Source organism: Meleagris gallopavo, chromosome 1 (assembly GCF_000146605.3).
Source record: "Meleagris gallopavo isolate NT-WF06-2002-E0010 breed Aviagen turkey brand Nicholas breeding stock chromosome 1, Turkey_5.1, whole genome shotgun sequence".
NCBI classification, from domain to species: domain Eukaryota; kingdom Metazoa; phylum Chordata; class Aves; order Galliformes; family Phasianidae; genus Meleagris; species Meleagris gallopavo.
Genome location: NC_015011.2, coordinates 79,108,477 through 79,132,660, shown reverse-complemented (window position 1 = coordinate 79,132,660; position 24,184 = coordinate 79,108,477).

Below are 24,184 nucleotides of genomic sequence, written 5' to 3'. Positions count from 1 at the left end.
GAGAATCTGACCCATGCCAGTGCTTACTTACAGTCTTAATTGAATCGCATCTGAATAAAGAGAAACGAACACTTTGGCACTGAAATGGTGCCCAGTGACAGGACAAGGGGTAATTGGAACAAACTGTAACACAGGAAGTTCCATAAAAACATGGGGAAGAACTTTACTGTGAAGGTGAGAAAGCACTGGCACAGGCTGCCCAAGGAGGTTGAAGAGCCTCCTTCTGTGGAGATATTCAAGACCCATCTGGATGTTTTCCTATGCATCCTGCTGTAGGGAACCTGCTTTAGCAGGAAGTTGGACTTGGTGATCCCCAGAGATGCTTTCTAGCCCCTACAATTCTATAATTCTGTGAATACACCTGAAAATGAGAGGTTTACTCTCAAGACCTCTGGTGAGATTCCAGGCCCAGACCTGTAAGCGTATTGGCACTTGTACCAAACTTAGCGCAAATGGCACCAGGTGGATCCATAGCAAGAACAACAACAACAACAACAAAAAAGGATACTTACTTAGCTTAACACCTCTTCACTGCCACACATTCTCTCCAGAGCTTAAACCTTGCACACATATAGCAATGGCATCTCTACTGGCGTATTTTTTTACCACATCTTTACTTATCTCCATGCTAGTAATGTATATGCTGCCACCTACCATAGACCCCTTGTTCTCACCAGCAAAAGCCACATCATCTATTCCAGCTCAATAGGAGAGGTATCAAAGGAGCTTTACATGCCATTTGAGACACCTGTGCCATTCCCTTCAACTAAGCAGAATGAGCCCTAGAGGTACTGAGAGCTTCCCTGAGCAGTAGTATTGCTGAGGAAAAAAACTACTACTGGGAGAATAGTAACTAACTGTTTATTACCTCTGGGGTGGGGTATTCCTGTCCCAGTAACTTGTTTGGCATTTTCATCACCACCTCATTAAAGCTTTAGCTCATTAATTAAATATTTAATACATTAAATGAGATTCCTTCTGTACTGAGGAGATGAGATCTTGTTGCTGGTGTGCGTGACGCTGTGTATCCTCCTGGGAGGCTCCAATTTGCCATACTAATTGCATAGAGCCTCTTCAAAAAGCCCCGTGCTGAATCTTTGGCTGCTGAACAAACTGTACAGTCCATCTCAGCAGGAGAGGAGCCCAAGCTGGCAAAAGGCACAGAACAGCAACTTACCCTTCTCCATGGACCCTGGCAGTCAGAGGAGCTCACCTATTTGACAGGACACAGTGCAAGCAGCAATACCAAAACTGAAAATAACCTCCAGTCCTCATCTACACTGGTGTGCAGGCTGAGATGCAGCAGCGTCCAGCTTTGCCAAATCAAGAACGAGCCCTGTTAATTAGGGCTGTAAGGTGAGAACCAGTTAAGCTTGCTATTAGCATTTTACCGTCCCACTACAACCTCAAGCATTTCTGCTCCCTTGGTTATGCTGCAGGTGTACTGGCAGCTGACTGAATGCAGCAAAGATGGACAGAAGCTTCTGCCAATAGAAGAGGTCCACAAAGGGTAGGGCAAAAATCGAAATGAGGGAAGGAATCTCCAAAAGCAGATGGGCTACTGGTGGAAAGGAAACAGAGATCAGCTGTAAAAACTGAATTGCTGCCCTGCTCTGCCCTCACATACACTTTCTTGCCCCCAACCTGCTGTTTACTTCTATCTTTGTGGTTATGATCAGAAATCAGCAGCTCATGTGGCTGAGATGCGATTGAGTGAGTTGACGTCTCTGGCAGAAGAGAGCAGAAAAAGTGAATTATTTTTGTAAACTTCTGTTCAACCCCTTTCCTTGGGTATCTCACACACACTCATCCATGATCGCATCAATAAGGAAAAATTAAGACCCTTCCTTGTATTGATATCTACATAAAGCCAAAGGTCCAAGTTCCCCATGGTCTAAACATGGTTTACCTCATAGATCTATTTCCTACATTGAATGAGGGACTTATAATTCCTATACCATTTGAACCACATCATGTTGTTGTCCTGTCAGATATCTAAGTTGCTAAGTGAAAATATCCTTAAAAATTATAGATTGTGACTCTGGGCTTTCAGAATCAGAAGTGTGGATTTTATAAGATAAAGAAATTCTCTATGAGCGGGTGCCAGGAGGAACTGAAAGGAGCTTGGCTCTCCATGGGAATAGATGGCATCTACACATGTGAGATTCTTAAGAGCAACATCTGGCTAGGAAGAATAGGTAAGGAAAATAGGAAAGAAAAAAAGAGATTTAAAGGTCATTGAGCTTAAGTTTGGAGGTGGGAGGGCTTGCCAGCAAGATGAAAATGGGCTTTAAGGCTTTCCTCTGGAAAGGTGAAGGAGATGGAGGAGGAATGGCAGAGAGGACATCTGTGTTGGGGCAGGCAACTCTTGCTGGCTTCCTTCTATTCTGATACTTTTTTCATTTATATTTTATTCTACTTTTTAATGCTGTAGTAAGAAAAGGAAAAGAAGATCTATAACGATTGAAAGAAAAAGCTGAGAAATTGGGAGAACATTAAAAACTACTGGAGCATTTGGAGAAAGACAGAAGTGATTGTCCTTTGAGAATGGAAAGACACTGGGTAGAATACCCATCTGAGAGATTCTGCAGGACCAGAGGGCTTCTCTCCCCTGGGCTGAACATGGAGTGCTGGCTTCCTCCTGGACACCAGAATGGAAGCAGAGTGGGTGAGCACTGGGTAGGAAGCACAGCCATGGGTACAGTGGGTAAAGAAATTCTTCCACAGCTAATAAAATGCTTCCACAGGGTTAAGTGTCCTGTAGTACTTAATAAATAAAAATTAGCACACTGACTGCATACAACCCTTCAAGGATTTTTCAGTCATGGGTATGTTACAAACTAGTTACAAACTAGTTAGGAACTAAATCACTCGTCAGCAAAGGCTTCCGCCTACATCATACTGCTAATCAGTGATGAAATCAGAAATCCAATGCAAGTCTGCTGACATCTCATCTGCTCTGTGTATGGGAATGTGGAATGGAATAGACAGAGCCTCAAGAAGTACACCAAATCTTACTAAATCCAAATCCTAGGTACAAGCAACTCTACTGAGGCCAGTGCTGTCTCACTGTTAAACATTTTGTAGAACTAAAGGATTTGAGAGCCCAAAAGTTCTTCCTTAGCCCAAAAATCAAGGTGGGGAAGGAAAAAAATGGTAGAATTTACTCATATTAAACTTCTTAGGTGTTAATAAGATTCCATCAGTATTCACAGACCTCAATTTGGTCCCTTAAACAACACTAAATTCACGTGAAACCATGCACAATTGAAAAATACAAGTGATGTCCAGCTAAGCCTCTGTCTTTCTTTCTCCAGCTTATTTTAGAAAGCATCATCTTCCATGCCAGTCTGAGATCAATTTTCTTCACTGATGCTGCAGATCTTTCTCAAGAAAATCCTTGGTGTAGTAGAATACAACTACATAAGCACATATAGGCCCAATCTGTATGTTGCAGACATGAATAGCAAGGTCATCTGTAGTGGACTTAAGAGCAACATCTGAGTGTCTGGAATCACAGAATGAGATGTGCCTGAAAGCAGCGTCAAAATACCCCACTTACATGGAAATGACCATGTACCTAGGTTTCTATTTGTCAAAGCCACTGTGATACGTACTGTCCAAAGCTGTGGTTTAGTGAGGAAAGGGAGCAAGGGTTTGCCAAAAACACATATATATTTTTTCCCTACTAGCTGTACATATAAAAAGAAATAGATAAGGCTTACAGTTGTTACCACTTTGGATTGACACATTCTATTTGCCTGGATCTAATATTTTTCATGCCCTTGCTGCTGATACTGTTGCTATGCACTAAAGATGTAATAAGTTTGGTAAATCCCAGACGACTCTTAAACAAATGCAAGCTCTAGGTTATAAGCATTTCTTTATCAGCCTGTTTTTTTGGAGGGGTCAGGAAAGCAGAAAGGGAGTTTCCTTTGCTTCAGCTCTTTTTTCCTGTGATGCTGAGTTCTTGAAAGACACTCATCATCTGCTTTTTATAGTCCAATTCACAATTTCATCTTCCCCCCCTCCACCTAAGATTCTTCTTTTTAAAGCTATTTTCTCATGAAGAACAGGAGGCAAAGTTTTCTCAAATCATAACCCAATGAAGTGACACTAATAGAGAATTTAGTTGTAAAGATTTTAAACCCATTAGATACCCAGCTCAAAGTCTTAGCTGGGGTGAAAAGCTATGCAGTCAGTGCCTGAGCTGAAGTGACAGCCATGATACTTTCCCATCAACAGTCCACGTTCTAGCAATTTATTGTGTTTGGATGCAATTGCTGGCAAAGACTTAACTGCCAGCATGGACACGACAAATCACTTTCAGCACTGTGTCAGCTCTATGTGATAAAATTGTGGATCTTAGATAGCCCAGACTCATGGGATTGGCATATAAGGACAGACAAAACTTTGCAGAGAAGGATTTGGGGGTTCAGGTGGATGAAAAACTTGACATGAGCCAACAGTGTGTGCTTGAAGCCCAGAAAGCCAACAGTCTTGTCTGCATCAAAAGACGGGTGGCAGCAGGGTGAGGGAGGTGATTGTCCCCCCTCTGCTCTGCTCCTGTAAAGGTCCATCTGGATTACTGCATCCAGGCCTGGGGCCCCCAGCACAAGAAAGATGCGGAGCTGTTGGAGTGGGTCCAGAGGAGAAACATGAGGATGATCAAAAGGATGAAGCACCTCTACTTCAAAGACAGGCTAAGGGAGCTGGGCTTCTTCAGGTTGGAGAAGACTCATTGCAGCCTTCAGTACTTAAAAGGAGCTTATAAACAAGAGTGAGACCAACATTTTACATGGTCTGGTAGCAATAGACCATTTTACGTGGTCTGATAGGAGAAGGGGGAATCGTTTTAAACTAAAATATGGGAGATTTAGATTAGAAGTCATGAAAAATTTCTCAGTGAGACGGTGGCGAGGCACTGGCACAGGCTGCCTGGAGAAGCTGTGGATGCCCCATTCCTGGAGGTGTTCAAGGGCAGGTTGAATGAGGCCCTGAGCAGCCTGATTGAGTGGTTAACAATCCTGCCTATGGCAGGGGGGTTGGAACTGAATGGTCTTAAGGTGCCCTCCAACCTAAGCCATTCTACGATTCTATGATTCTAACTTCTATTGTTTAAATAATTCTGTTCTCAAAGAATAGCAGCAGAAGCATAGTCTCAGGGAGAGAGTGCAGAATTGCCTAGATTCCTGTCTGTCCTTAGTAGTAACTAATAGTGGAGTTACTCGAAGATTCTACTGTTTGCAGGACTTGCAGAGCTGCCTGTTACCAAACCCACAGGAAAAGTTTCCATGTTCTCAGACCTGCCAGTAAAATGTCTTATGTGATCATTGCCTAATGAACAACAGTTGAAACAAAGCAGATTAAAGTTGAGTGGGATCATTTTGATGGGCACTGCTTTGGCAAACTGCTCACGCTAACATCTGTGTGGCATATCTGGCTGAAAGGGTAAGCAACTCCTTTCACGGCTCCAGATGGATCCAGAAAAGGACATCTGCGCTAAATCATACTAGGACTAATCTTCTTATTCCTAAAAAGAATCAGAAACATCCTTTCAGCTTAATCCTTTCATCTTTCTAGCTCCTTTTCTATCTCCCAGTAAATACTGCTGCCAGTTTTCTGAGGAATGGTGACACGATCCTTCAACACAAGGGCAGGCTTACAGGAAAAGTCTCCAGATAGGCTACTGCAGTGCTGAAAGGTACAGAAACTACACAGGGAAATCTCATGTTGTCTTATCCTACAGAATGTATCAGGTTCATTCAGTTATTTAAATACAGACGTCATCAAGACCCATGCGGCAGGAGGTTGGAGCGTGATGATCCTTGAGGTCCCTTCCAACCCAAGCCAGTCTATGATTCTATGATAACACCAAGCTACTGCTCTAGAAGGTCCTATGGGTCTTCAGTAATTCACCAGCCTCACAAAGCTGTTTCAGATACCCTAGAATATCTTTAGTGAGAACAGGCTCCTGAACTTATACAGCTGAGGTGGCTAATTAGCCCAGCAATTCTACATGTTTTGTGACAGTGCTTACAGCCAGAGAAAAAAGGTGCTGAACTCAACAAATGCCCTTGAAAATGTCAATACCTTATGAACCTAGGGCTGCATCAAAAGGCCAAAAGATGCAGTTAGAGTCACACAGACATTTTCAAAAGTAGTCAGTAGCCAAGACTCAGGGTTCCAAATTTTAATGAAACCAGCAGCAAGGCACTTGCAAGCATCCTGTTAGATACCTCAGGTGTTCTTTACAATTTGAGCTCGTCACACCAAACAACAACACAGCTCTAGTAGAGAAACAGTTTATAGCTCCTCAGGCCTAGCCCAAGTACAGTCAGACTGAGAAGATAAGGGCACAAACCTGCATCTTCTGCTAGGCAAACTGGGCAAGGATAGAGCTGCTGTATTGCCACTTATATTTTGCAAACATCTTTTTCAAGCTTTTTCCCAGTTTTGGGGCTATAATTTTTAATCCAATTCTCAAGAAAGAAGAATCAACCTTAATTTAACTCCTCTTATTCCAAATCACAATGACTCACCTATGTTTTCTTCATGTGGCTGGTTACACCTACCAGAGATTGCGAATGAAGAGAACAGTGCTATGTCAATGAATCTGACAAATCTTCCTTCACCACAGCAATACCAAATAACAAATGCATTTAGGAAGTCCAATTAGTGGGAGAGCCACAGGTTGCAATTTGTTCATAAGTATCTCCCATTGAATGTTAGCAAATACACATGTAAAATTAAAGTTTGTTCAAGAGCAGAAAAACAAGCTGCATTAATTAGCCAGTCATCTGTTAAAAGTTTGTTTGTCTCTCCCAGATTAGTCAAACGGGGGGACAGATAGACAAGCAGATAGGCTGACAGACAAACAGACTGAATTGTTCCTGCAAACCCAAAGTTTCCGTTTTCAGGGAGGCAGTTTGGATGAAATCAATAAACCAATTTCTGGAAGCTGGAGTGCTGCTAGTAATTAGAAAAAGGCCTATGCAGCCACCCCATGCTCGGCTGTGAGATCTCCCTTCATGGGTTTCAATGAGAGTGAAATTGAGTGACTTCAATAATTTCATGCCGGGTTATGGGAGGGAGGTGAGGAAGGGTGAGTTCCCAACCATCTAATAGGTCTCTAACAGCTCGATAATTGGCCCATCCCGTGGGTTATTAAGGATGAAAATAACTAATTTCCGCTTATCTTACAGACTAATCAGATCACCTCACCCCTGTCATTTTCTCCTCTATTTAAAGCGACAGTCCCTTTCTTTCCAGCATCAAAAGCTAGCAGGATGTAATCATTTAAGTTAGTAAAGAAGCTAGTTCCAGGCAGGCCGGAGTTAGTGCATTTAAGACACCAGCTCTTCAATTGGTTGTTCTGTAATAAACCTCTTTACTTCTGATTTCTGCTGCAGTGCTCCAGCCTCCTTGTATGCAGCATATGAATTCTGCTCCACACACTGTGTATTGCATGCTGCAAAGAAGGAGGCACAAGCTCAGATATGAACCCAAATCTGGCTGTCATAGTGCTTGGCAATCCTCTCTGCCCTTGGATTTTCCTCACCACCCTGTTGGGTGCCCTGGAACAGTTCAGTCTAAGGAAGTTTAAGCATGGGGTAAGTCATGCCACTAATGAAGAGGAAAGTAAGATTTTTCTTGAGTAGAAAAGAAAGCTTATCACAGAGAAGAAAAAGCTAGCTGCCAGAGCCCCCAGCACACTTGCCATTCTGAGTACCAAGCATGGTCTTCTAAAAGCCTGAAAAGAGCAAAATACGGTTCATGAAGAAAACTCAAATATAGTTGTTTCATTCCCTCAAGTCTCTGTCAGGAGATCAAGTCAGTGGAATAGAGACTGAGACCTCAGCAGCTGCCTTGGTGCTGCAGTTCCTTTGCTTTGAGTAATTAGGCACTTTTTACAGATGGAGAATTCCAGCCCTGGAGTTGGATTGGGTCATCTCACTGGTATAATCCTGATTATCTACACAGAATGCCAGCATCAAGATCTGTGTCACTGAATGTAACAGGAACTGTAATGAACAACAGTATCTTCTCCCTCCTTGCAGTTCTGCTTCTTTAGTTATTGTGTCCAACACCTCTCGTCTACGTGCTTGCTTTCAGTGCAGTATTCACAACAGATTTCCTGCCTTCATTCTATCCCTCCTTTTACTTCTGTAACCCTAGAAACCTCTTGGCCCTCCTAACTTGTTCCTCGCATCCTTAGTTAACCAGAAAGTACAGCTGTGCGTTACCTGGAAGGAAAGACACAAGACACAGACTTTGATCAAACCTCTTCTAAGAAGGACATTACAGTTATGTTTTCTCTATGAGATTTCTTTTCCATGTATATCCTTCTGCTATGAAAGTAGAATTTCATTTTTTCCATGGAAACAAGCAATCAGTGCACACAAAGCTCTACATACATGCTCACAAGAGGTGAGCAAGGCTGTGGGTATGACAAGCCAAAACTTCCTACACTTCATCTCACCCTCATCAAAATACAGCTATGCTCAGGACATAACAATCCATTCAAAACCTTTGATACTGCCTTCTATGGTATTCTCCTGGAGAAGCTGGCAGCCCATGGCTTGGACAGGTATGTTGTCTGTTGGGTAAAGAACTGGCTGAAGGGCAAGGCCCAGAGAGTAGTGGTGAATATAGTTAAATCCAACTGGCAACCGATCACAAGGGTCAGTACTGGGATCCAACCTGATTAATATCTTTATGGATTATCTGGTTGAGGAGATTGAGTGCACCCTCAGTAAATCCGCAGGTAATATCAAGTTGGGAGGAAGTGTCAATCTGCTTGAGGGTAGGAAGGCCTACAGAGGGATCTGAATAAGCTAGGTTTCTGGGCTGAGGTTAATGGGATGAAGTTCAACAATACCAAGTGCCAGGTCCTGCACTTTGGCCACAACTCCATGCATTGCTACAGGCTTGGGGCAGAATGACTGGAAGACTGTGGAAGAAATGGACCTGGGGGTGTTGGTCAAAGCTCAGCTAAACATGAGCCAGCAGTGTGCCAAGGTGGCCAAGAAGGCCAATGGCATCCTAGCTGGTGTCAGGAATAGTGTGGCCAGCAGGAGCAGAGAGATGATTGTTCCTCTGTACTCAGCTCAGGTGAGGCCACATCTCAAGTACTGTTTGGTTTGAGGTCCCTCACTACAAAAAAGACATGGAGGCCCTGGAGTGTGTCCAGAGAAGAACAGCAAAGCTGATAAAGGGTCTGGAGAACAAGTCTTATGAGAAGCAGCTGAGGGAACTACAAGAGTCTGAGACTGGAGAAGAGGAGGCTCAGGGGAAGCCTTATCACTGTCTACAACTCCTTATAAGGAGGCTGTGGTGAGGTGAGGGTCTGCCTCTTCTCCCAGATAACAGCGATAGAATGAGAAGGTATGGCCTCAAGTTGCGACAAGGGAGGTTCAGGTTGGATATTAAGAAAAACTTATCTGAAAGAGTGGAGCTGGAACAGGCTGCCCACAGAGGTGGGTGAGTCACTATCTATGGATGTGTTAAAAAAATGTTTAGGTGTTGTACTAAGGGACATGGTACAGTTTTGGACATTTCTGTGGTAGGCGGACAGTTGGACCGGATGATCTTGGAGGTCTTTTCCAACTTTGGTAATTCTATGATTCCCTATGTCCAGAGTTTCCCTATTTCTTACCAGATTCACTCTGTTTGTGGCTACCACCTGCAGCCCAGACAGGCTGCTGGCTCCTTTTGTTCATGCAGCTCTACAGTGCTTGATTTTCAATCAGGTCTGGAAGTTAATGGCAAACATGCCCATGCAGAGACGTCTGCTGTCTTGAACTTCAGGCTGGGCTCCTGTGTGTTTACCAGCACCCTCAGACAGCTATCAACACAGATGATGGAACACAAGTCACTCATAAGCCTATGACTAAAAGCTAGATTTGGTTTTGCCAAAGCTGTGGTGCCCATGACAGCATGTGAGAACATTTGTGAGTGCCCTCTGGGCAATTGCTTCAGGGATGCAGGGAGCCAAAACTACAGGGTTATGGAGCTGTCACCACCAGAATGAAGGAAAAACGTTTGAATGAGATTTTAAGCTTCTCATGTGAAACGAATGGTAAAAGTACACCTCAAAACCACAGCTCAGAGAGGAAAGCTCTCCTGCTCCTGCCAAAGGCTCCCAGTCTCAGAAGCAGTGGAAAGGCTACCGCTGTTAACTGTTTCATTGCTGGTTGATAGCAGGGAAAGCAAAAGCACCGTGTCAAGAACTATAGTTTGGAATTCGTCTTCACATCTCACTGTGGCATTTGTTACCTATGGCTTGGAAAAATATTTCCATCATCATTTCCTTTTGGTTCTGTTCTGCCTCCAATGTTCATGAGACTTGAAAGAAGACCACTGGAGGCCTGGGGTTCCCTGATTTAACCAAAGGGTTAATTTACCCTTTGAAAAATTAAGACAAATTGAGTAAATTATTAATAGCTAATATTTTACTCGAATAAATTTGTTTGTTTTTTTAACCCTCTGTACCTTGTGAAATATCCCTGTGCAAACAGCAATTTCCTTGCATCCATACGTTAGTGGCACTTGTAAGAGAAATACCCATATGACCTTAGATACTCAGTTTGTAAGCTTAGCCCCTGTCCAGTGCTTTGCCCCAAGTGGACAGGTCTGTCTGTTGGTAACTTCCAATTTACCCATTAGATGGATGAGCTGATCAGCACTTCCAATGTGAAAACTTGCTTGTGAATTTTCCACTAAATTTGCTGGGTTACAAGTTCTTTCTATGAGTCCTCACATTAAGCGAGCAGCAGTTCACTGTTGGTTGCTTCTTTCTATAAGAATTGCTTTTCACCCCTTGTGTTTGCAGAGAACACAGGGAAAGGAGGATGTGGAGAATGGGAAGGAAACTACACACTGAATGAGCCCTGAAGGAGAAAAGTGCACATTTTTTAGTTATATTTTTGCTGTTGTTGTTGAATTTGTGTTTCTGGTTTTTTGTTTGTTTGTTTGTTTTTAATGGTTTGCCAGACTCCAGGGTGGAGTCAAAAGCAAGATAAGATATGTAGGGAGTCTCACAGCCTTTCAGGTTTGCTTGCAAGTATCTCACACAGCACTACTCCTCCATTCGGTATACACTTGAGTGTGTGCTTAGAATTATTCCCAATGCCCAGAAAGCTATTTCTAGCTTTTCTAGGAAATCGTGTTGTAGCAAAGAGTCTTCTGTTTATGCATAAAGAAACATGCTGATGCACATGGTTGAATAAAAGCAGATGATGAATTAAGACCTTTATTACTAATGTATGCATATATGCACACACACATGCAGGATGCATGGCTCTGTCTTGCCTGTCCTGCTACATTTTCCCATGGGAGTCATCACTGCAGCTGGGCTCGCATCCCTTATCCAACACAATGTACCACATTCACTTACAGAATTGATTCGCCCTGAATACTACTTCTCTCACATTTCTAAATCTCTTGGCATAAAACCTGTTATTCCCTTGACGTTAGGCTATTCAATACCTGTCACTTTCCCCCCTCGGAAAAAAAAAAATTTTCTTCCGAGTGACATTATATGATAAGCAGTTATATACTGAAACTTCTAACCAGATGGAGCCTTTCCATCATTGGAGACAATACAGAGCACGTGGGATAAATGCTCCCTGTCGCGTGGTCCCTCTGCTCGCTGCCTTGCAAGAGGAGCTGCTCTTGCCTCGCAGAGCCCTGGAGTTTGAACCTGCTCCACAGCTTTGGGAGCAGGCTTTCCACATGGACATCTGCCATAGTCCCACTCTTGGAAAGACTGATGCTCTCTAGAGGACACTCACAGTCAGACTCGAACCCTCTTGCTTCCAATAATAGCCCAGGGCATATGCTGCTGTGGTTTCTCTCACTTTTCTCATTTCTCTGTGTTTTCACTGCTACTCTCAGATAGTTAGGCTATGGATCAGCCTTTCATTTTTCCTGAGAAGAGAACATCTCTGAGACAGTACACAGGTGGATTTACATCTTATGTCCTTTAGCAGCAATTTACATACCAGGATTCTTTCCCCCCTCTCTCCAACATTCCCATGTAGGAGCACAAAACTGTGCAAGCTTCAATTTAACCATACCACAAAGGCACTGCTATCACTCCAACATATTCTTTGTAAAGATACATTTCAAAGTCCACTACGGAATATCCATGCTCCTCATTTTTATTTCCCCCCCCGAGGTTTCTGCCTAATTTTATCCATTTATTTCTCATATCTCAACCAGTACTGTTAGACAGAAATCTGGTCCAGCAACCTTTGGGACAGAAGCAAGATCCCACAGACTGTTCCACATCCGTAAATGCATCCATGGTGTATCTCACATCAAGGAAACCCTCACTTCTTTCTAAATAAAGGGGACGGTGATAATTGAGAACAGAAAAATGCAGGCGCCTCTAGACTGCCCAGCAGTACAAAGCCAAAGTACTCATGCATTTGGATTGGAAGCAGAGTTAATACTTCTGTGAGAGTGAATAACAGCTTGTTGAGAGACACTTGGTATGGCCAAGATATTAGGATTCAAACCTGAGTTTTCTGGTTTGTAGGTATAACAGGCCCACTCATGCTCTGAGGTTGGTTGTGGATACTTGTCTTACTGTGCTAGGCTGGAGCACTTCTGTGCTCCACCTCAGCCTCCCCAGAACTCCCACATTATTCTGTGTTGTCACGGGAGTTACTGATCAATAAGAACTACTATTTTTATAACAGTACCCAAAATAAGGAAAAGGAACTAAAACTTTCAGCATTTCAAAGCAGAGTTGTTTTTTTTTTAATTTAGAGTTTTCTGAGTAGTAAAACCAGCCCACCCAGCCAGCCGTTTGTCACGGAGCTTAGTTCTGCTATAAAATGCTAATCAGCCTGAACAGTCACGTCCCCCCTGCGCAATATCTTTTTATGAGCACATTAACATGGTCGTTAGGGAGAGGGGACTCATATGGACACAAACACGTCCCACCATCATTTATTTCCCCCTCAAACTCCATCCCCAGTGACTCTAATTCATTTGCAGGAAGCACATTTCCTTCCCTTTTGCTAAGGTGGTTTCTGTTCCCCAGTGACATACACATGCCCGGGCCATCCCACCATACTGTTGTGTCACCACATTACATCACTTGTTCCCACGCAAACAGATGTCAGAGGAATAGGTGGGGCCATCTCCTCCATAAGCATAACACATACTCTCTGCAGCATTCACAAGGAGTCCTATTACCTAAGGTGTGCATAGGAAGGTGGCTCACTAGACATGCCTACCCTTTTTAAGGACCTGGCAAAGAGTTGATTAAAGTCACCTTTTCCTTCAGACACCAAAACCAATGCTCCTGTGTGTGATAAAAGACAGAGCTGGGCAAAAGTTTGATAATTCAGATACAGTGATACAAGTCACTGGCACTTAAGCTATGGGAGAACCAAGGTCAATTTTAAGAGTGGACTGCCAGTCTCTAGAGGGCACCTTCATACACAGAGGCAGTGGGATGCAGAGTACAGGAAATAGAGAAAAGAGCACAAGGATATCTGTCTCGTGGCTGTATCATACTGGCGAGGGAGACAGTGACCCCCACATCTGCATTCATGGCATCCAGAACAAAAGCCCTGCAAACAGACACTGGTGTTAATGCATCCTGCTTGCTCTTTTTAATAGAACCAGCGGCATCCACTTGGGCTGCTGGAAATAAGTATAAGGCAGTAGTTGTGTTAGAGCAAATGGTTTCCTTTTTCCTAATTCTTTCTTTTTTCCCCATCAGTGAATTGTCCCCTCCTTCCATCTCCTATTCTCTCTCTATCTCACTGTATGCAAACCACAATCCCCCTTTTCTTCTTTCTGCTTTATTTTCCTGAACACTCATTAACTACTCACAAAGGACCATGCCTGGCGGATCGGAGCTGCAATTATCTCCTGGTTCTGACCCGTGTTCAGCGGTCAAAGATTAGCATCAGCAATAATAATGGACTGTGAGATGCAGGCAGCTGCATACTGGGGATTTGACAAGTATCCAGGCTGCTGGAGCCAACAGGAGGCAAAGGGAATCTGCGCAGGGGACCTTGTCTTTGGGAAGGTGGACATTTTTGCTCCGTTAGGGGAAATTTCAAAACATTCCAAATTCTAGTCATAATTCCTGCCTCTGCTTCCACTCATTCTGGCGTGCCCATGAACTTAAGGCAAGCTGGACACCTGTCCTGCTGCAATTATCCTCTGACTTCAAGCTTCACACATTTGTTTGATTTGCAACATGCTAAAAAACACCTGAAAAACAGATCATCAGATCATGCGCGTCAGCAAAGAAATATCTCCTGCTACAATGAACAGTCCTACCTTTTTCCAACACCAGAAAAAGAATGGGGAAAATATTAAATGGACTTTACTGACTTCTGTTGTGTCTTTTCAGTGGAGTCCCAGCACATTTTCCCTCCTCTCTGTCTACTCACTCATCTGTTTAAGGTATCCATCCATCTCAAGCATCTCGGTGCACCATACTGCAATTGTGATTCCATAGCTTCATCGTGGGTCTCCATTTGTCTTAGCTTTTCAGCAGCTTTGTTTGCTGAACTGTGTGGTTTTGTTTGTACATGGGTTTATGATTTCTTCTATTCAGTAACTACATTTGCTGTGGCAAACAGGTGAGTCCTGTAATACGCTTGGAAAAACAGTTGATCTTTGGCTCAGTTTTATCTCTTCTATCCATCAGCAGTATTTGGGAAATCTCTATATCACATCCTTGCCTGAACTTTCATCACAAGAAGTCCAGGTGTAAAAACTTTCCAGGCAACACTGAAATCAGCTCATTGCTTAACATCTACTGGACACTACAAAACATTTTTCTTCAGTGAGGAATTTATGGACAAAATTCCCTAGTTCAGGGACATATGAATTCACTGCAAAAGCTCATCAGTTTATCTATTTAAGAACGATATTGCAAGTTTAGCTTGTAGGCAGGAAAAAATAACAGTTGCAGTCCAACTATCAAGAGACCAGTTCTGGAGTTTGTTCATTCCCATTCCAGTTAAGATACTCAATCCACTCCTGAGAAGACCTCAAATTCATCCTGCTTCTGGTTGGTTAGAAATAAGACAAGAATAAACCCTAACAGAGCACATCAGTGCACTCTGAATTTGGACATTTGGAAGCAAAGTGTTAATGAAAAAAAGAAAGGGAAAAAAAAGATGAAAAAGTTAATTGAAATTTTTTGAACCTCAAAACCTATTCAGCTTGAAACTTGGAGGGAGTTCAGACACGATTTGTATTCTAGCTGATTGAGCCTGTTCATCCTAAAAATATCTCTAACGATATTTTACAGCTACAAGACGTCTGAAAACTAACGCAACAAGAATGCTCAGAAACAATTGCCTGGATTAGTTAAATGTATCCAATTCAAGTGGCCTCACAGCCTCTTATTTACTGGCACAAGAACTTTGCAATTAAAGTTTTCACACTAGTAGCTCCTGCCTGCTTTCTGCCCTTTGAAAAGACTCAACACTGTGCATTAGCTGACCAGTCCCAACTGCAGGCTGGGTGAAGATAGGAGGAGCTAGAGGGCAGAAGGGAAACAAACAAACAAACAAAAAAGGCGAAGTAACAGTATTCCATTTTTCTAAACACACAGAATCTAAGAATATGAGTTGAACAACGTCGAGTATATAATCAATTCCAGCCTGCCAATTTCAAAGGCAAAACAGGTTCAAGGAGATTTGTAGCAACATCTGCTTCCTGCCTGGAGGTCGTACGTTCCAGTCCAAACACAGAAGCAGCAAGATGCATTTCATCATGTAAAAACTCTTTTTAGTTACTGTAGTGGAATTATTTATTGATCACTTATTGCCCGGTTAGAAATCAATGAACAAGTGACCACCTCTGCTCTTGTCCTTTCTCTTCAGAAGAGCACAGGACTTTGTCATTGAATGGACCTAGTCCTGCACAAATATGCAACACTCTAGCTATTTTAAGTCCAAGACACACTGCTAGCACTGAGTGGAAGCCTGCACTCCCACGCATTAGTTATTCCCATTTGGTATGCGAACAGGGGATGCTGCTTTGCAGGGCTGTTGATCCAGCATGAAGCTCGCTTGGAAAATTGTTTTTAAAGAAGAGAATATTTGCATGGGGGGAGGGGAAGGTGGGGGAAAGTAAGTCTCTTGGTACTTTCATTCATTATTTAAAGCAACTATTATTTTTCTCTCTCACTTTTGAGTTGGATATCCAAGAGACAAAATTTCTTCTACTAGGCACCACTGGGAGAAACCGGGCACCGGGAGAAACAGAATGTGCGATCAGAGTTTCAGAGAACTTCATTCTGGCATTTCAGGCAGGAAGTAGGTCCAGAGGAGATTCAAGAAGCTGCAACAGGGAATCTGATAAGACTTTGAAATGCTGCTCTGATCTCTGCTGGTTCAAACTTCACATGAGCCACTGCTTCAGGTGTCTATATACCTCATCTAATACTACAAAATACAGAACATAACAAAGGGAAAACTAGGTAGAGAAATCTGTTAATGGGACAAAATTTATCAGGGCACAGCTTGCCAGAAACCAAGAGCCATCTCAGGCAAGTCACTGTACTGTGCATCCTACCAGCACGCACATCTCCCCACATCTCTGAAATGGCCTTCCATTTGCTCATTACTGACTGAGCTGCCCAGAACAGGATGCAGGCTGTGAAGCAGAAACACTGCGGAAGCTACAATATCTGGCAGTTTCTTGAAGAAGCAGATAATACAAACAGCCCTGCTCCTCAGAGCCCTTCAGGTGGCACTGGGAAAACTCTTGACCAGCAAACACAGTCCGGGCTCAGAACTGAACCGATGGTCTCAGAGTCAGCCCTGATAACATTTTGCTGCATTGTCATAAGTGACATCTGCAGCCATTTCTGTGCCTGTAATGAACTAAACTGTTACCCTGATCTGAACTTAATTCAAAGTTGAGGATATCCAGATCCAGATGGAGTTGCTTTGCTACTTTCAGCATTTACTCCTTTGAGATCAGCAATTACATTGAGATAACTCATGCACCACAGAGAAGGCCGTCAGACAAATGCAGGCTGCATAACCTGGTATGCTTGGAGAGACAGGGAGAAAAAGAGTATATCATGGGATTTCAGGTAGGGAGTTCTGCATCAGCAAGCCAGAGGGAAGAACATTATTAATGAAGCACTTTCACTCAGCTACTTTGTAACTTTGGATGAGATAAGCAAAGCCTGGAGGTCATGTTAACTGGGTACACACACAGAATGGCCAAGTCTTTTGGCTGTTAATGGCTTTGTTGAATCATTTCTCTTAGTGAGTCTGTCTGTAATATGGGATGGCTGCAACTTCTCTCATTTCCTAAGCTACTTTGAATCTTACACATGGAAAGTATTAAGTGCTGGTACTACATATCTAAAATTGAGGCACTAAAATGGTCAAAGTCGTCAGCTTAGTTTTTGTAACGAGGATTGACCAGAACTGGGATCTGAGGGTATCTCATTTGCAGGACATTACAGTTTTTTTCTGTTGTCTGTTCTACTTTTCTTTGACTATCTTTTCTCTCCCAAAGATTTCTGGATGCTTTAGGTTAATTTTGTTGCATCGTAAGGTACCAGACTGCTAATTCACAAGAGTGAAGGGATTCTACATATTTACGTCTGCATACAATACCAGCACCAGTTTCTCTACCTGTACTGTCCCATATCTCTTTCTCTCAATCTTCTCCTACCCTATAAAAAACAGCAGTTGACACTGAGAAGGGATTCGTAGGAGGAAGAAAAATCGTAATATTTGTGTTTCATTCTATTCCAGCCCTTTCTGGCTAACCTTTCAACAAGGAAGCTATTTATACCAGCAGAATTTTTTTCAGGAGGTGGATGAAGAGCTCTGTATCTCATCTATCCATCTGAAAGGCAACTAATCAGCCATAGAATTATAATGATTTTCAGATACAGAGCAGGGTCAGAAGCCAAAGGTGAAAATCATTAGGTATCTTGCCAGTCTGTGCTTATGTAGCTGCATGAGTGCTTGAGCTCTGGAGAGTAAAAGATAGAATATCCACCAAAGTGAGCGTGAGCAATAAAGAACATGAACAGAGCAGCCTCTGTGTTGACCATCATTTCTTTCTCCAAAGTCTTTGAAGGAAGCTGAGATTTTCAGACTGTAATGCAAAGAAGACGTCAGCACTATCACTGAAATATGACTATCCCAGCCTAAGAGAAGGTCAGCAGTTAGCCATGACCCTTTTGTGTGCTACACAATTAAAATACCAATAATTTTCCAGAAAGCACCAAAACTAAACCCCTTCAAGAAATCTATGGACTCTTGTCACAGACATCCAGCTTCATTTGATCAACATGGGGAGCCCTTGTGTTATTCATCACAAAAGGAAAACATGGCTCTGCAGGACCTGAAATTCAGCCTAAAATTCATCATGTTGAAAGGAAAGGAAAACTTCATGGTGGAAAAAAAAAAAACAACAACAAAACAAGACCTCCTTAAAGTGTACTATGGGGGAAGGAAAGACATAATTGCTCTATCTCAAGGCAGGGAAGAAGGTTGTCTACAGTGGGCTTTCTATGACTACCAAAATTTAACACAAGTGTCTCTTCAACCATTAGTGGACTGTATAACCAATCCAATGACTATCACACTCCTTTTAGTTACAGAGATCTTCTCCTCTGGGGCCGAGTGATGCTGCTTCTTCAGAATCCACTCCTTCTCCCAAGAAGTGAGTGTGAAAGTCTTTTCAATTAAGAAATAAAATGTAGCAAAAATATCCTGATATGAAAAACAACATGTAAAAAACCTAAGAACTATTCTAGTGAGTATCACAAAGTTTGTACCTTCACTATCACACTGGTGGCTCCACTAGTCTCTGCAGAAGAGTCTTCTCTCCATGGCTGTAGGAGTTTACATCTCTCATCCTCACAGGGAGGAGGACACAGAGGGAAAGAAGGCTTCCTAGCTCCATTCATCAGGGAGTCTGGCTGAAGACAACTGTTCTTTGATAATGAGAATCACAGCAGCTGTCTACTGGGGGCTAAGGTGATGAGTCCAGACCTAGACATCTGAACTGTAGACAGCTGAACTCTGCGTAGGTGAAGCACAGCATCCATCTCCCTTGAAATATAATGTCAGTTTGAAATAAAAATAAAGGATATAAAAGGTACTCTAGGGAATAGAGTTAATTTTAGCTATCCAACTTCAGTTGACACCCAACACACAACTTCCTTGATACTACAGCAGCACTGTAGCATCAAACTATCCTGAGTTTTAGATCAAGTGTTTTAGTTTCCTCCTTCAGAAAACTGTGCTACCACCAGCAAAAACATCCTATTTTTTGCAGTCAGCTCCTGGAGAAGAAATAATGTGACAGGAATCAGTAGATATAAGGGTTACTTTTGTACATCTTTATTCAGCACATGAAGTACCGTATATATGAACACCCATCAGAGAAGAGACAAATAAAAATCAAGGGTAATTAAAGGAACAAGATGGATCTTGCAGAAAGTTTGAGACCATTAAAAATGTCTTTCTAACATATTCAAGAACTTCTTTTAGGAAAAAAGGGAATCCATGACCTGTGGCTCATCTATACTTGTCTCCTCTCTTGATTTGACTCATAGCTTGATAGTACAGTAGAATTCTACTTTACTGAACTTCTTTTGAAGGAATCATTTAACTCAAGAGATCAAACCTGACTTTCCCCCAAAATAATCTCTTTGTTGATTAGGGATAAGATTGGAGGTGATTTCTTTCAATGCCTTCAAAATATAGGACAGGATTTGACATCTCCTGTATGAAGTTCACTTAGACAAAGGTGAAGACTGACGCAGCTTGGGGGAGTGCTAATCAAAGCCAATTAAAACCTGACTAATACCATTCTGGTAATAAAATATATACAGCAGAATCAAAGTCCTTGCAAAAATGGGGAACTGCATATATGCTCTGAGACACTTGTCAAAACATGCTTGAGACTCTGAAGTAAAGGCACAGAATGTCTCTTCTTTTTCAAGATTAAACACAAGTTTACAGTAGGAGCAAGGAACTGAGCTCTGGTAAGCCCTAGGCTGACATAGCAACCACAGGGTTGCTCTCCTCTGCTGATTATTAGAGTTGCTACATGTGTTGTTGTTGTGCTGTTAGAGCTGAGGAAAATAGTACAAAATACCTGAAAACCTTCCTCTGAATAACATCAACCCAGACTACTTCTTAAGATTCATATGCCCAAATTCTTCATTTATCTTCATTTCACACTGTTGTTCTTGCCAGATATGTTGTCTCTGCCAGAAAGCTTTTGGAAAGAGAAAGTGTCATGAGAACCACTGCAATTATAGATCCAAACCCACACCAGCTGGGTCAGTGCAGCCATTTTGAAATTTTTTTGCAGCTAGGATCATGTATTCATATACCTTTATATTCATGCATGTTCATTGTTAAGTAAAGGCTATCAGCATTTGCAAATTCTCAACATTTTTCTGGCAAAGTCCATATGTTTTCTGCAAATTGAAAACAATCTTGCCATGCAAATGCTGAGTTCTGGTACATTTTTGGGGGCAGCGCTTCCTGAAGTCTGAGCAAGGAGATCATGGAAAGCATTCCACAGTAGGCCACTGAACAGTAACATATACAAATGAAGCAGGTAAGGTACAGAAATAAGGAGGAATCCTTATTAATGTGGAACAGGCTGCCAAAGGAGGTGGTGGAGTCACAATCTCCAGAGGCGTTCAAGAAACATGTAGATGTGGCACAGAGGGACATGGTTTAGTGGGTAGCGTTAGTTGTAGGTGGATGGTTGGACTAGATGATTTTAGAGGACTTTTCCAGCCTTAGTGATTCTATGATTCTATCCTAGTAAGCTAAAGCAAGAGCTGAGTTTTGAAAGAGGACTGTTGTAGAACTGGTTGTAAGCAGCTATTTAACCAGTTTCCCTTGTCACTTTCTGGGAGATCCATCTTAAAAATCAACCTGTCCTGAAAATGTGCCTATTTGTCTCAGCTATTCACAGGGTGAACAGTGCAATCTGACTTTCAACCTACCACCCAGTTCTTCTCGCATGGTCCCACTAATAGCTGTGCCATACTGGCACAAGGGGCAAGAATTGCTTCAAATCCTCACACTTTGTCTGCATACAAGGACACCACACGTGCCTTCATTTTCTCATTTGCTTACACCTACACATGCCTCATCACAAGGACAGGGGATGCAAGAGGAAATGTGAGAGGTGTAGTCAACAGCCTGAACAGGGGACAAATGGAACTAGCAATGTAGAAGCACAGGGTGGAGGAAGCAGCCTATAACTTCACCAGGGTGAGTCTGTTCCCCAAGCCTCTCCATGTCATATTTGCAGCAAACAAGCCTTGAGCCTGTTCTGGTCTGCTGACTTAGAACATTTCAGAGGCACTCTTCTGGAGTATGCTCCTGAGCACATCCTGCCTTTCCGCAGCATTATGCAGGCTCGCCTCCTGGATTCTATCACAAAATGGAAATTCAGGGATGAAAAAAACAGTCCTTTCAAAAGGAGTCAGAGCCTGATTTATGGCTTTATGTCCAGCCAATGCTAGCTTGCTTAAAAGATTCAGATTTTCTCCAAAGAGAAGGTTATTTCAAAACCCCCTGTACTTTTCTGAGTCAGAGGAAAATCTGAAAGAAAGTTCCTGGTGCCCTCTGCAACAATTCCCCAGTAAGACATTTGGTAGCCAGCAGAAAGAGAACTTGTGCATCAGCACAGGTCGCACACACAGCAGTGATTTACAGACTAGGCTAGGTCAGAGATGGCTGTGTGGGCTTGTCACAGCAAAAATGATTTGCCAGACATGAATCATAGAATGATGTGGATCGGAAGGAACCTTAAAGATCATTGAGCTCCAACCCCCTACCATAGACAGGGTTGCCAACCACTGGGATCAGGTTGCCCAGGGCCTCATCCAACCTGTCCTTGAAATGACTTTAGGGTACACCTCTGCAATAACCTGTCCACCTCAGAATTATTTTCTATTACTCCATCACCTGCCACACCTGCTTTGCTGTTCTACCTCTCCAAGACCTCATGCTGCAAGCTTGGATGAGAAAACCTGCCAAGCTCAGCCTTGCCAGCCCTCCCAGCACAGCTGCACCTCCCATGACCTGCCAAATGCAAGGAACCACAAGAGGAACCTTTTTAAAATGATACCTGAGTAATGCAATAGGATGCACCTTGCAAAGTTTACATCCTGAGGTAGTCCTGGCTGCCTGTACAGCATGCTGTCCTTACCTTCACACCCCCCAGCCCTGTTCCACATCCACTTAGGCATTCCTGACATTCTCATATTTCTTCTTGAAACTTTGACTCATGAGACAACAGGAAAGATACACCTGCAATGGTCCCCTAATTCCCACAGCCTCTCTCCCTCTAGATGATGTACAGTGGTTTCAGAGCAGTACTTTAAAACCTCATGAGTCAAACCCAGTATCCCTTAATATTTGATCCCAGCATGTAAGCGGTACCTCATGCTGTTTCCCTCCGTGACCTCAATATACAATTCCTGTTCCCCTTGGTTGCTTCACTTGCAGGAATGATGCCATCTGTGGTGAAGATAATACCCTGCAGCAACTCCTGAGTACACGTGGCTGCTCTGATTTCCTCCACAAACCCCTCTACGAGGCAGGGCAAGGTGCTATGTGCAACCCACATGTTGAGCTACCACAAAAAGCTGTAACAGCAGCTTTTTTAAAACCTCAGACTAATCCTATTAGCTTCTAGCAGGGTGTGTGAAGGGGTTGATGCACACAGCCCTATGCCTCCCACAGGTACATGGTCATGATGCTCTCCTGCCCTGAGAGATGAGGGCAGAAACATTCTCCCACATGCAGACTTATTCACAAGCCCACTCCATGCAGTTCTGCTCAATGTTGTTTTGCTGGGAGAGATAAGCTGTACATATGTTGTTGCAGGGTAAAGAGAAAGCAGAGCTGCAGGTCTCCATCAGAGGTAGGCACAGGCTTCTGAGAGCAAGGCTTCAGAGCATGGCTGTGATTTTATCTCCCATGTCCATTTGTCATTAGCATCAGTTCCTGATTCGGTGGCACATGAAGATAGCCTGATGCGATCTCTATTGTCTCTCTTTGTTCCCCCAGGGTTAGGCACTGCTTTTTCTCATTATGTTTTTGTTGAAAAATGTTTATCACGGCAGATAATCTGTGAAAAAATTCCTTCATGAAGCCATTTGTCTTTTAGCCATGGGAGTAGGAAGTGTCTCACAGTTTCAGTCTCCCTTCTCATTTCAGAGGGTCATTCTTCTCTTTCACAGCTCCAGCTCTGGGCATCCAGCACCACTTGTGCTTCGTGTTTTTGCAGGGACAGCCAAAATCAGGCTTGACATAAATATTTTGGGTGTAGAAGTGGAGGAGAGGGCACATTCCTCAGCTCAGGGTCCCTGATCACTTGTAGGACTTAGCTTGTTTGCATTCATATCTCAAATTTGATGTTCCTCATCCCCATCAGCAGACACCTCTCTCCACTGTTTCAAGACAGGGGTAGCACAGCTAGGTGAGTTAGGACAAACTCTGCAGAAAAAGGCATTGTGCTTTCATCACTCCAATTTGGGTTTTTAACCTCTGGTGCTTCAGAGAGCAGATCTGGCTTCTTTAAATCAAAGGCACAAAGTGTGGTTGTCTTTTCTGCATTTTGATTAGAAAGAAAGAAGGAAAATGATTCTGTTCTGTAGATAATTTTATGGGAGTCACTGAGTAATGCAAACAAAACTAAGTGAGGTTTGGATTTTTCACCTCCTGGGAAATCTGAAGATGTTTTTCATCATGAAAAAAAATCATGAAAAATTGAAATTTCTTCTCTTTTCCAAGGAATGAAAATTTTGATACAGAATTTTGACATTTCTAATCAAAACAGAGCTTTCTGATGATCCCCAAGTCAAAGCATTTAATTTTACCGGAGTAATATGAAGCGTTCTAATTTAAAGCATTTCAACAAACTGCATGTTGCACTAATACAGCTGCTTACAGGAAGTGAGGTACAGGGTGCTGCATCAATCAACTAGCCAAAAACCACTTCACTGCTTTATGGGTTTGGAGATCTTGAGCTGAACACAGCGCACAGTGGAGATGGGCTTGTTGGAATGGCAGTCTGCGAAAGCAACACACCCCAAGGAAATTGCACCTTGGAATCAATTTAGAACTAAGATAAACTGCATTTTTTTTTTTTCCTGGAGGGAGGAGAGAGAGTTAAAAAA